Here is an 11968-nt window from a genome sequence, read left to right as displayed (position 1 = left end):
CATAAAAATTAACTCAAATGGATCAAAAACCTAATATAAAAGCAAAAACCATTAAACTCCTAGAAGATAATGTAGGGTAACATCTTAAAGACTTAATAGTAAAGTCTTACACCTTCTCAAACCTAAACACTTTTGTGCTTCAAAAGAGTTTGTCAAGTAGGTGGAAAGGCAGCTCATTCAATGGGAGAAAATATTTGGAAACCAAATATCTGATAAGGGTTTCATTTCCATGCTATATAAAGAGTTCATACATCTCAACAATAAAAAAGCAAGCAATCCAAATTTAAAAATGGGCAAAAGACTTAAATAGACATTTCCCCAGAACAGAAATACAAATGGCAAAAAGCATGTGAAAAAATGCTCAATATCACTCGCTATTAGCAAAATGTAAATCAAAACTACAATGAAATATCATCTCAACACCTCATAGAATGGACATTATTTAAAAAGCAGAAAATGTAAGTGCTAGAGAATATGTGAAGAAATAGGAAGACTCCTTCACTGTTGGTGTAAATGTCAAGTAGTGCAGCCTCTGTGGAAGACAGTCTGGCATTTCCTAAGGAAGCTAAATATAGAACTACCACATGATCAGGCAGTCCCTCTACTAGTCATGTGATGCAAACAGACATTTGCACACCGATGCTCATAGCAGCATTTTTCACATTTGCCGAAAGACAGAAGCAACCCAAGTGTCCATTAACCAATGAATGGATAAACAAAATGTGGTATATACATATAGTAGAATATTATGCTGCTATAAGGAGAAATGAAATTGGGGCACATGATAACATGTATGAACCTTGAGTACATTATACTAATGTGAAATAAGCCAGATGCAAAAGGATAAATATTATATGGTCCCAGTAATGAGAGCTAAATATGAAGAATAAACACATGGAGTTAAAACCTAGACTGTAGGTTATTGGGAGATAGGGTGAGGAATAAGAAGGGGTACAAATGCTTAGTGTATGTAGAATTTTCAGTTTCTTGACTGCACTATTTTTAAAATTTTTTTTTAATTTTTAAAGAAGCTTTAGATTACGTAAATGTCACATAAAAAAATATAAAGGATTCCCATAGGCCTCTTCCCTCTTCTTCCCACACTTTCCCACGTTAACAACACCCTTCATTAATGTGGCACATTTGTTACAACTGATGAACTCATTGAGACATTGCTACTAACCATGGACTACAGTTTACATTATAGTTCACACTCTGTCCTGCACAATTTTGTAAGTTATGACAAAATCTACAATGGACTGTATCCATTGCTGCAATGTCATGCAAAACATATCCAGTGTCCTGAAAATGCCCCCATATTACACCTATTCTTCCCTCTCCCATCACTCAGAACCTCTGGTGGTCACTGCCCTTACATCAATGATAATAAATTTTCAATTGCTAGAATAATAATAAGTCTATAGTAAAATAATAGTAACTCTATGTTAGTCCATTACTCATTCTCCAGTCTTGAGGATTTTGGAATGGTGATGCCCAAACAGCTTCTAATTGAGAAGGTGCTTATCTCCCAGGGGGCAGATGGTTGAAACTATCTTGCTTGCAGTTGCAGACACTCTCTGTTCCTTGGGTGTTGTCGGTTGCCATCTGCTTATGAGTTGTCCTGGGTGAGTCGAATAAACTGTAGAGTAGGTGTTGCAACTCTGCTGAAATTCAGAGCTCAACTGGCACATGGATGGACCAAAGATTTAAGTGTCTGGGACATATATTTATCAAGTATAGTGCTAATTATAGGTTCAAATAAAAGGGCCAGAAGAGCCATGTTTAGAGAACCAATAAATGAGTCTAACTATCTTACATTGGGGAGCATAAATTCCAAAGTAGGGCCCACTGGTAGGGTGCTGAATTCCTGAGATTGTCTGTCCTGCTTAGAGTTTCTGGATGTCTCTAGAGCCCTCAGGAGCCCCACTATTGGAGGCACTATTTACTGTGGCATTCAATGAGATCCTGCTGAGACTTGCATAAGTGTAACCTCTGGAATGACCTCCGGACTCACTTTGAGATGTCTTAGCCATAAAAACTCATTTGCATTTACTATTTCCCCCTTTTGGTCAAGGTCTTTTTCTAGATGCATTGCTAGTTGGTGCTTAATTATAATCCCTCAGTGCCAAGGAGGCTCATCCCCAGGAATCATGTCCCACACTGGGTAGAAGGTAGTGCATTTATATGCTGAGTTTGGCTTAGAAAGAGGCCAATTTGAGCATCAAGGAGGTTTTCAAGAGGTAACTGTTAGGCAGTATATAATACTAGGCTAAGTTTCAGTTTCACAAGAAAAGGTTCATAAGTACAATCATCAGTATCAAGGGCCTGGCATAATGATTTGTCTTCCTTCACTAGGTGCTTCTCTTGTACTTGGGGGATTCTTACTGACATTTTAGAGAATGTAGCAGAACTCCCCAGGATGGAAATTCAATATTCTTTTGGTTATTATGTGGATCTCCATTCACCCAGACAATGTCCCAAGGACACTTGAACACATTCTTATGTCTTAGAGACATGCTCCAGGTGTAACCCTTCCCATGCATCCCCCATCACTGACACCCTGTACTAGTGATCCTCCCCAGCCACTGCTGTGACCCTTCTGTGATCCAAAACCTCTCCAAAAAAAAAATGGAGCCAACAAAATAACCAAATAAAATTAATAATAAAATGAAATAATAATTTAAAAAATAACCAATAAAATACAAATTTTTTTAAAAATTTGAAATAATAAAAAAGATTTTTAGACACTGTATCTTTCATCACTGTAAGATCTGTTGTCTTGTATGTACAGTGACATTTTCTTCTATATATTCCCCCACTGTCTAATTTATTTTTTCATTTTATCTTCAGAGAAGCTTTAGGATACAAAAATGTCACATAGAGAATATAGGTGATTCCCAAATACCCAATACCCTCCCCTTTTCCCCTCTCCCTTATTAATAACATTTTACATACAGATAGTACATTTGTTGCAACTGATGTACAAATATTGAAGCATTGCTACTAACCATGGTCAATGGTTTACATTATAGTTTACATTTTGGCTCTTGCAATTTTATAGGTTTTGATGAAATTTGAAGTGGCCTGTATCCATTATTGCAAGATCATGCTGAACAATTCTAATGCCCTGAAAATGCCCTATGTTCCATCTAGTCTATTCTTCCCTCTCTCTCCCCTTGGAACCTATGGTAACCACTAAGTTTCAGTTTTTGAAGAATAAGGGTCATTCTTGCAATGATATTGGGGGCTTAATTTATTGGTCTGTTTTCTTTTAATAGGCACTGCCTCTGTTCTTGAGGAATTCTTGTCCTTCTAATTGAGAACATAGCAGGACTCCCCAGGATGGGAGTTTGATATTTTCTTGATTATTGTGTGGGTCTCCACCTACTGACATGACACACTATGACAAAATGAACATTTAGACATTCCACAGAAGCTTGCCCAAGGTGCACCCATGTACCCCTCTGCATCCAACATCCTACACGAGTAACCTTCCCCTGACATATTTGCCAAAGGAACTTTTCCTACATTGTAGTTTTAACCACAGATCTGCAAATCCCCAGAGTTCACCGGCTCCTTCCCCCGACCCTCCCCCTAGTTCCATGGATAGTCCAACCCAATGTCCCCAACCTACTCCCCCTCACAGACCAGCATCTCCAAACCCAATCACATCACTGCACCACTGTCATGGTCATCCACTACTAGACCAACTAGACCCTTCCACCTTATCATAGATCTTGCCTGTATGGTCATCAGCTCACCACCCTCTACTCCTTTTCTGTATCCTGTAAACCTAACTTCCAGACTCTAGCTCTCTGAGTCTGCTCAATTTGTTTAATTCATATCAGTGAGGTTATGTAATATTTGTCCTTCAGTGACTGGCTTACTTCACTCAATATAAGGTCTTCAAGGTTCATCCATGTTATCCCGTGTGTTAATACTGCATTCCTTCTTATAGCTGACTAATATTCCATTGTATGTAAATGCCACAGTTTGCTTATCCACTCATGCGTTGATGGACATTTAGGTTGCTTCTAACTTTTGGCAATAGTGATGGATAGGGTTGATGGTAGCACATTATAGTGAGTATAACTAACACAGCTGGTTTATAAATGGGATTGTAACCGAAAGGGGTAGTCTTGTGATGTAAATGTCAATTGAAAGAAAGCTAGAGAATTTCTAGGGACTGAATAACATAGTGAACCCAGAGGTGGATGAGGATTGTGCTTAACAATAGAAATAGCTTTTTTTTTTTTGCGCTGGGCGGCTCTCCTTATGGGGCGCACTCCTTGCACGGGGGCTCCCCTGCGTGGCAGGGCACTCCTTGTGCGCATCGACACTGCGCATGGGCCAGCTTCACACAGGTCAAGAGGGCCCGGGTTTGAACGGTGGACCTCCCATGTGGTAGATGGATGCCCTATCCATTGGGCCAAGTCCGCTTCCCTGAAGTAAGTTTTTGAAGATGCCAGAAGTGGCTGGAGAATTGTAGGAGAGCAGACTTAGAAGATAAAACACCTGATCAGCTAAATAAACATTATCGGTTATGTGCCAAACACTTTGAGACCTCTATGATCTGTAGAACTAGTCCTTATAGGACAGTTCTTCTAGATAATGCTACACCAACAATATTTGATCTTACCAGTCATTTGAATAATCCACACAGTAGACACAGAAAACAAATAAAAGAATTGAGTGAAGATGAAATCAGGTCGCTGAATCAGAGAAAAATTGATGAAACTTCTGAACAGGAACAAAAACATAAAGAATCAAACAACAGCAGTTCTCAGAACCCCAGTGCAGAAGAAGGGGGTGAAGAACAGGATGAGGACATTTTACCTTTAACTATTGAAGAGAAGGAAAACAAAGAATACCTAAAATCTTTATTTGAAATTTTGATTCTTATGGGAAAACAAAACACACCTCTGGATGGACATGAGGCTGACGAACTCCCGGAAGGCCTCTTTACTCCTGATAACTTTCAAGCACTGCTGGAGTGCCGAATAAATTCTGGTGAAGAGGTTCTGAGAAAGCGCTTTGAAACAACAGCTATTAACACATTGTTCTGTTCGAAAACACAGCAGAAACAGATGCTAGAGATCTGTGAGGGCTGCATTCGGGAAGAAACCCTCAGGGAAGTGAGAGACTCGCCCTTCTTTTCCATCCTCACTGATGATGTGGTGGACATAGCAGGGGAAGAGCACCTGCCCGTGTTGGTGAGGTTTGTCGATGAATCTCATAATCTGAGAGAGGAATTTGTGGGCTTCCTGCCGTATGAAGCTGATGCAGAAATTTTGGCTGTGAAATTTCACACTACAATAACTGAGAAGTGGGGACTGAACATGGAGTACTGTCGTGGACAGGCTTACATTGTGTCCAGTGGATTTTCTTCCAAAATGAAAGTTGTTGCTTCTAGACTTCTGGAGAAATATCCCCAAACCGTCTATACACTCTGCTCTTCCTGTGCCTTAAATATGTGGTTAGCAAAATCAGTGCCTGTGATGGGAGTATCTGTTGCATTGGGAACAATTGAGAAAGTTTCTTCTTTTTTCCGTCGATCGCCACAACTACGTTTAGAACTTGACAGTGTAATTTCTGTCCTTTTTCAGAGCAATGAAGAAAGAGGAAATGAACTAAAGGAAATTTGCCATTCTCAGTGGACAGGCAGGCATGATGCTTTTGAAATTTTAGTGGATCTCCTGCAAGCACTTGTTTTATGTTTAGATGGCATAAGTAGTGATACAAATGTTAGATGGAATAACTGTATAGCTGGCCGAGCATTTGCACTCTGTAGTGCGGTAACAGATTTTGATTTTGTTGTTACCATTGCTGTTCTTAAAAATGTTCTATCTTTTACAGGAGCCTTTGGGAAAAATCTCCAGGGGCAAACCTCTGATGTCTTCTTTGCAGCCAGCAGCTTGACTGCAGTGCTGCATTCACTCAATGAAGTGATGGAAAATATTGAAGTTTATCATGAATTTTGGTTTGAGGAGGCCATAAATTTGGCAGCCAAACTTGCTATTCAAACGAAACTCCCTGGCAATTTCCGCAGGGCTCAACAAGGTAACTTGGAATCTCAACTAACCTCTGAGAGTTACTATAAAGAAACCCTAAGTGTTCCAACAGTGGAGCACATTATTCAGGAACTTAAAGATATATTCTCAGAACAGCACCTCAAAGCACTTAAATGCTTATCTCTGGTGCCCTCTGTTATGGGGCAGCTCAAATTTAACACATCGGAGGAACACCATGCTGACATGTACAGAAGTGACTTACCCAATCCTGACACACTGTCAGCTGAGCTGCATTGTTGGAGAATCAAGTGGAAACACAGAGGGAAAGATATAGAGCTTCCTTCCACCATTTATGAAGCCCTCCATCTGCCTGACATCAAGTTTTTCCCTAATGTTTATGCATTGTTAAAGGTCTTATGTATTCTTCCTGTGATGAAGGTTGAGAATGAACGCTATGAAAGTGGACGAAAGCATCTCAAAGCATACCTGAGGAACACTTCGACAGACCAAAGGTCAAGTAACTTGGCTTTGCTTAATATAAATTTTGATATAAAACATGATCTAGATTTGATGGTGGATACATATATCAAACTCTATATAACTAAGTCAAAGCTTCCTACAAGTAATTCAGAAACCATTGAAAATACATAAGAGACTTTTAGAATAGGTTTTCTCTTCTATTTAGAGAAAAAACTGTAAGGCATATGTAGGCCACTTAATCACTGAATATCTTTACCTATAGGTCTCCCATTGAATACATTAGTCATTAAAAATCTACTATTTAAAGGGCCCCTGTTTGAACTCTCATGCTTTGAGGGCCATCCATTCTTCCAGAAAGGTAGCATTGGAAGTACCACATTTCATTTCTGTGTGATCTCTATTGGTGGCATGCTGGAATTATTTTAATTAAGTCATTTTAGACATAACATTTATCATCACTGTGGATCCAGTCAGGTTATCAATTTGGTTATCAGTACTTTGAAGAAATAAATTTTGAGGAGATACGGAAGGAAAGGAATATATTTTGTAAAATGTAACAATGAGGCTCACAGCTGACTTTTAACTAGTAGTAATTTTAAGTATATTGTTAAACATTTGTATTGGACAGTTAGGGAATTACCAGAGAGTGAGAGAAACTGAGCTTGCCAAGCAAGGATTTCAGTGTGGATTTTGTCTTTATGAAATGAACATAAAGGAGCAAGTTACAATTTGAATGCCTTTTTCACATCTGGTTGTTGCTATTTACATTCCTTTATTGAGCCTACACCTTCATAAGCTCTTTAGCAGGTATGTGTTAAACACTTCTGTTTCATGGTAAGACAGTATCAAGAGGCCATCGATACTGACAACTGATTTGTCTCTTCTGTCTATTTCCATGACTATATCTACTGCCTCATCTTGATTTATAAGCAAAACCTGGAAAGCCTACAAAAATAAGTGTTTCGTGGTTTATCTAGGAATAATACAAAAAATATTGCTGTTATTTTTGGTGAAGAAAATCAATTTTGTACAGTTTATTTCAATCTAAATAAAATGTGAATTTTGTTTAAAAACAAACAAACAAAAAACAATAGAAATACAAGAATGTTCTTCTATGAACTAGAACAAATGTATGTTATTATTACAAGGTGATAAGAATATAGCGATGCATGGAAAAAATACAATTATTATGACTTATGGACTATAATTAACAGCAATATTGTAATATTCTTGCATCAATATCTATATTAACACTAAGGGTCAATAATAGGGGTTATGGGATTTTTTCTTTTTGACTAGGGAAAACATTAAAAGATTTACTGGGGTGATGACTACACAACTCTGTGATGAAAGTGAAAGCCACTGTGTACACTTTGGAGAGAATATAGAGGCATGAGAACGTATAAGACGGTGAACAATGTGGTGGAAGATGGACTGTGGTTAACAGTACAAATATGAGAGTGTTCTCTCATGAACAATAGCAAATGTACAATACTAATACAAAGTGTTAATAATAGGGGGTGTATGGAAAAAAATGCCAGGTGTACATTATTAACCATATTTAATGGTAATAGTCTGATGATGTTCTTTCATAATCTGCAACAAATGTTCCATATTTGTTGGTGTTGGTAGTGGGATGATATATGGGAATTCTGCACATTATGCATGAATTTGGAAGCTCACAACATCTCTAATAAAAAATTAAAAAGTATAAAAAAATCACTTGGGCATACTTGTCTGGGTCTATTTCTGGGTCTCTATTTTGTTCCATTAAGTTATAAGTCTATCCCTCTGCAAATACCACACAGTCTTCATTATTGTAGCTATATAGTAAATCAGATAGATAGATGTCTGCCACTTTATTCTTCTTTTTAAAAATTCTTTAGCTTTAGTTCCTTTATCTTTATAAAATTTTAAATTGTCTTTTCTAAATAGCCAAAACAGTCTTGCTGAGCTTTTGATAGGAATTGATTTAAACCTATATAATAACTTGGGGAGAGTTGACATCTTTACTATGTTGAGTTTTCCAATTCATAAGTATGGTATGTCTCTCCATTTATTTAGATATTCTTTGATTTATTATATTAACATTGTGCAGTTTCAGCATACAAATCTTAGACATGTTTTGTTAGATTTATACGTATTTCTTGTTTTTTAATATGATTATAAGAGGTATTATATTTTTTATTTTGCTATTCACATATACATTGCTAGTATATAGAAAAGCAATAACATTATGTATGTTTATCTTGTATCTTGAGACCTTGCTGAACTCATTTATTAGTTCTAGGAGGTTTTTTTTTAGACTCTTGTATTAGTCAGCCAAAGGGGTACTGATACAAAATACCAAAAGTTGGTTGGTATTTGTAAAGGATATTTATTTGGGGTAGGAGCTTACAGATACCAGGCCAAAAGCATAAGTTGCTTCCCTCACCAAAGTCTCTTTTCACGTGTTGGAGCAAGATGGCTTCTGATGTCTGTGAGGGTTCAGTTTTCCTGGGTTCCTCTCTTCCAGGGTCTTGCTTCTCTCTGGGTTCAGGGTTCTTTTCTTCCTGGGGCTGGCTTCTGTTTCCTCTGTGAGTTTACTTCCCGGCACTCCAACTTAAGGCTTCAGCATCAAACTCCAAAATCAAAAACCCTTCACTTTGTCCTTTGTCATGCTTTTTATCTGTAAGTCCCCACCCACCAAGGGGTGGGGACTCAACAGACTAATGATGTGGCCCAATCAAAGCCCCAATCATAACTTAATCATGCTCAGGTACAGACCAGATTACAAACATAATCCAGTATCTGTTTTTGGAATTCATAACATATCATACTGCCACAATTCTTTTGGATTTTCTGTGTACAAAATCATGGCATCTACAAAGAGGGACAGTTTTATTTTTTCCTTTTTAATCTATATGCCTTTTATTTACTTTTCTTTTTTTCATTTTTTTCTCTGATATTGACTATAACTTCCTGCATTGGATATAATTTCCATCACTCTGTTGAATAAGAGTGGTGAGATTGGGCATCCTTGCTTCTTTCCTGATCTTAGGGGAAAAACATTCATTCTTTCATCATTAAGAATAATGTTAGCTGTAAGATTTTTCTGGATGTTCTTTATCAATTAGAGAGAGTTTCCCTCTAGTACTATTTTCCTAAGAGTTTTTAATAATGAATTGGTGTTGAATTTTTTCAAGTGCCATTTTTACATCAATTGATGTCATCATGTGATTTTTATTCTTTAGCCTGTTAATATGGCTGCTAATATGGTTTGACTGAGGTTTTGTTTTGTTTTTGTTCTTGTTTTTAGGTACCTGGGCTGGAGATTGAACCTGGGACTTCCTATGTGGGAAGCCAGTGCTCAACCACTGAGCCATATCAGCTCCTCTGAGTTGGTTTTTCTCATTTGTTTGCTTGTTGTTTTGTTTTTGTTTCTAGGAGGCACTGGGAACTGAACCCAGGACCTCCCATGTAGAAAGCAGGTACTCAACTGTTTGAGCTACATTTGTTCCTCTGGTATTTTTTATTGGCACCCTTTAGCACACCAAAACATCTGTTTTATCTGATATTCATATGGACACTCTTGCTTCCCTTTGATAAATGTTTGCATAATATATCCTTTTCCATTCTTTTATTTTCAATCTGCCTATATTGTTACATTTGAAGTGAGCTTCGTATAGACAGCATGTAGTTGGGTCAAGTTTTTTTTATCCATTCTGCCAATATGAGTTTTTAGTAGTTATATTTAAATCATTTACATTTAATGTAATGACTGATGTTAGGGTTTAAATATTCCACTGTATTTTTGATTTTCTGTTTGTTCTCTCTGTTATTTTGTTTCTCTGTTTTCTTTTTCTTACCTTCCTGAGGGTTATTTGAACATTTTTTAAAATTTAATTTTGATTCATTTATAGGTTTTTTTTCACATTTTCAAAATGCTTTACTTTATTTTCTCATAAGCCAATTATACGTTAGAAACCTTAAGAATGTGACAGTCACATTATTTCTTTAGTAAGCCCCAAGTCTTTCAGGAGCCCTCCTGAAGCCTACAGCTGATGGAATCCTGAGGTGTCAAATATTAAACTTTCTCCACAGCCATGAATTCCTTTGATGTTTGGGTTATTGAACACAAACTCACTGGATAATTTGTCTTCTACCTAGTCCATTTCTGTTCCTAAAGTATCAGCTGTACTTTCATTTCAATGCACACTCTGACTCCATCTTGAACAACGTCTTCATCAAAATCTCCTTCTGCCTTCATGTAATCTAGGGTATAAGAAAGACCATTACAATCTGGTTCGGACACCAACTTTCACACCTAGGTGTTCAGGCTTATCTTTAAGAGCTGTTTTTTCCCCTTGTTTACTGCTGAAGGGTGAGGGAAATCCAGATGGGTTGCAGCTTCCTTGTGCTCACAGCCCTCACAGTGGCCTGGACTAAGAAAGCCAACATATTGGTTGTCTGGCACTCTGGTGCCTAAAACTGGAGCTCAGCCACCTCAGCCTCTCTCCATGGACATGGCAGGTGCATTGAACTGGTTATAGTGTTTTTGAATATATTCCTTTGAATACTTTTTCAGTGGTTATTCTAGGTGTTACATTATATATACATAACTTTTTTTTAAAAAAGATTTATTTATTTATTTATTTCTCTCCCCCCTCCCCACCCCAGTTGTAGGTTCTCTATGTCTATTTGCTGCGTCTTGTTTCTTTGTCTGCTTCTGTTGTTGTCAGCGGCATGGGAATCTGTGTCTCTTTTTGTTGTGTCATCTTGTTGTGTCAGCTCTCTTTGTGGGTGGCACCATTCTTAGGCAGGCTGCACTTTCTTTTGCGTTGGGTGGCTCTCCTTATGGGGCACACTCCTTGCGTATGGGGCTCCCCTATGTGGGGGACACCCCTGCGTGGCACGGCAATCCTTGAGCGCATCAGCACTCCACGTGGGCCAGCTCCACATGGGTCAAGGAGGCCCGGGGTTTGAACCCACGTGGTAGATGGACGCCCTAACCACTGGGCCAAGTCCGTTTCCCTATACATAACTTATTAAAATACTGGTTAGAGATGGAAAAGTATTTGATATTTTCAATTGCACCTTTAATGGGTTCTTTTAATCATATGTGGATAATTTTCAAGGTGAAAATTGTGTCAGTGCCATTTTCTTATCCAACTCATGAAGATTCTCTAGAACTCTGTCAAAGAAATGGAATATGATGGAGAGTCTTACAAAGTGCTCTTTGACTGGGAGGCATAAATTCAAGCTCTTAGTAAATATCCAGTAAATACTGAATGAATGAGAGAATATATTCTGGCTGTTGATCTGTTTAAAAAATTTGATATTTTAACAAAAATGGTAGTGTGGTGAGAATATTTCCACTTTGATTTATAACAGTGCTGCTCTGTATAGTCTTTGGGATGGTATGGGATGTTATGACAGAGAAGAGGACTTCATTTATTTTAGCACAAGAGTTCTTATTTAAGTTATCAGTATAGAGA

The 11968-nt window shown here is 37.8% G+C and overlaps 1 pseudogene; it reads left to right on the top strand.

Annotated features, from left to right (window-relative positions):
- The first annotated feature begins 1539 nt into the window (after positions 1-1539).
- Positions 1540-8213, top strand: LOC101411824 (52 kDa repressor of the inhibitor of the protein kinase pseudogene; annotated as a pseudogene).
- Positions 8214-11968: the final 3755 nt, after the last annotated feature.

The sequence above is a fragment of the Dasypus novemcinctus genome, chromosome 2, assembly GCF_030445035.2.
Source record: "Dasypus novemcinctus isolate mDasNov1 chromosome 2, mDasNov1.1.hap2, whole genome shotgun sequence".
Lineage (NCBI taxonomy): Eukaryota > Metazoa > Chordata > Mammalia > Cingulata > Dasypodidae > Dasypus > Dasypus novemcinctus.
This window is presented reverse-complemented; position numbering and strand designations above follow the sequence as displayed.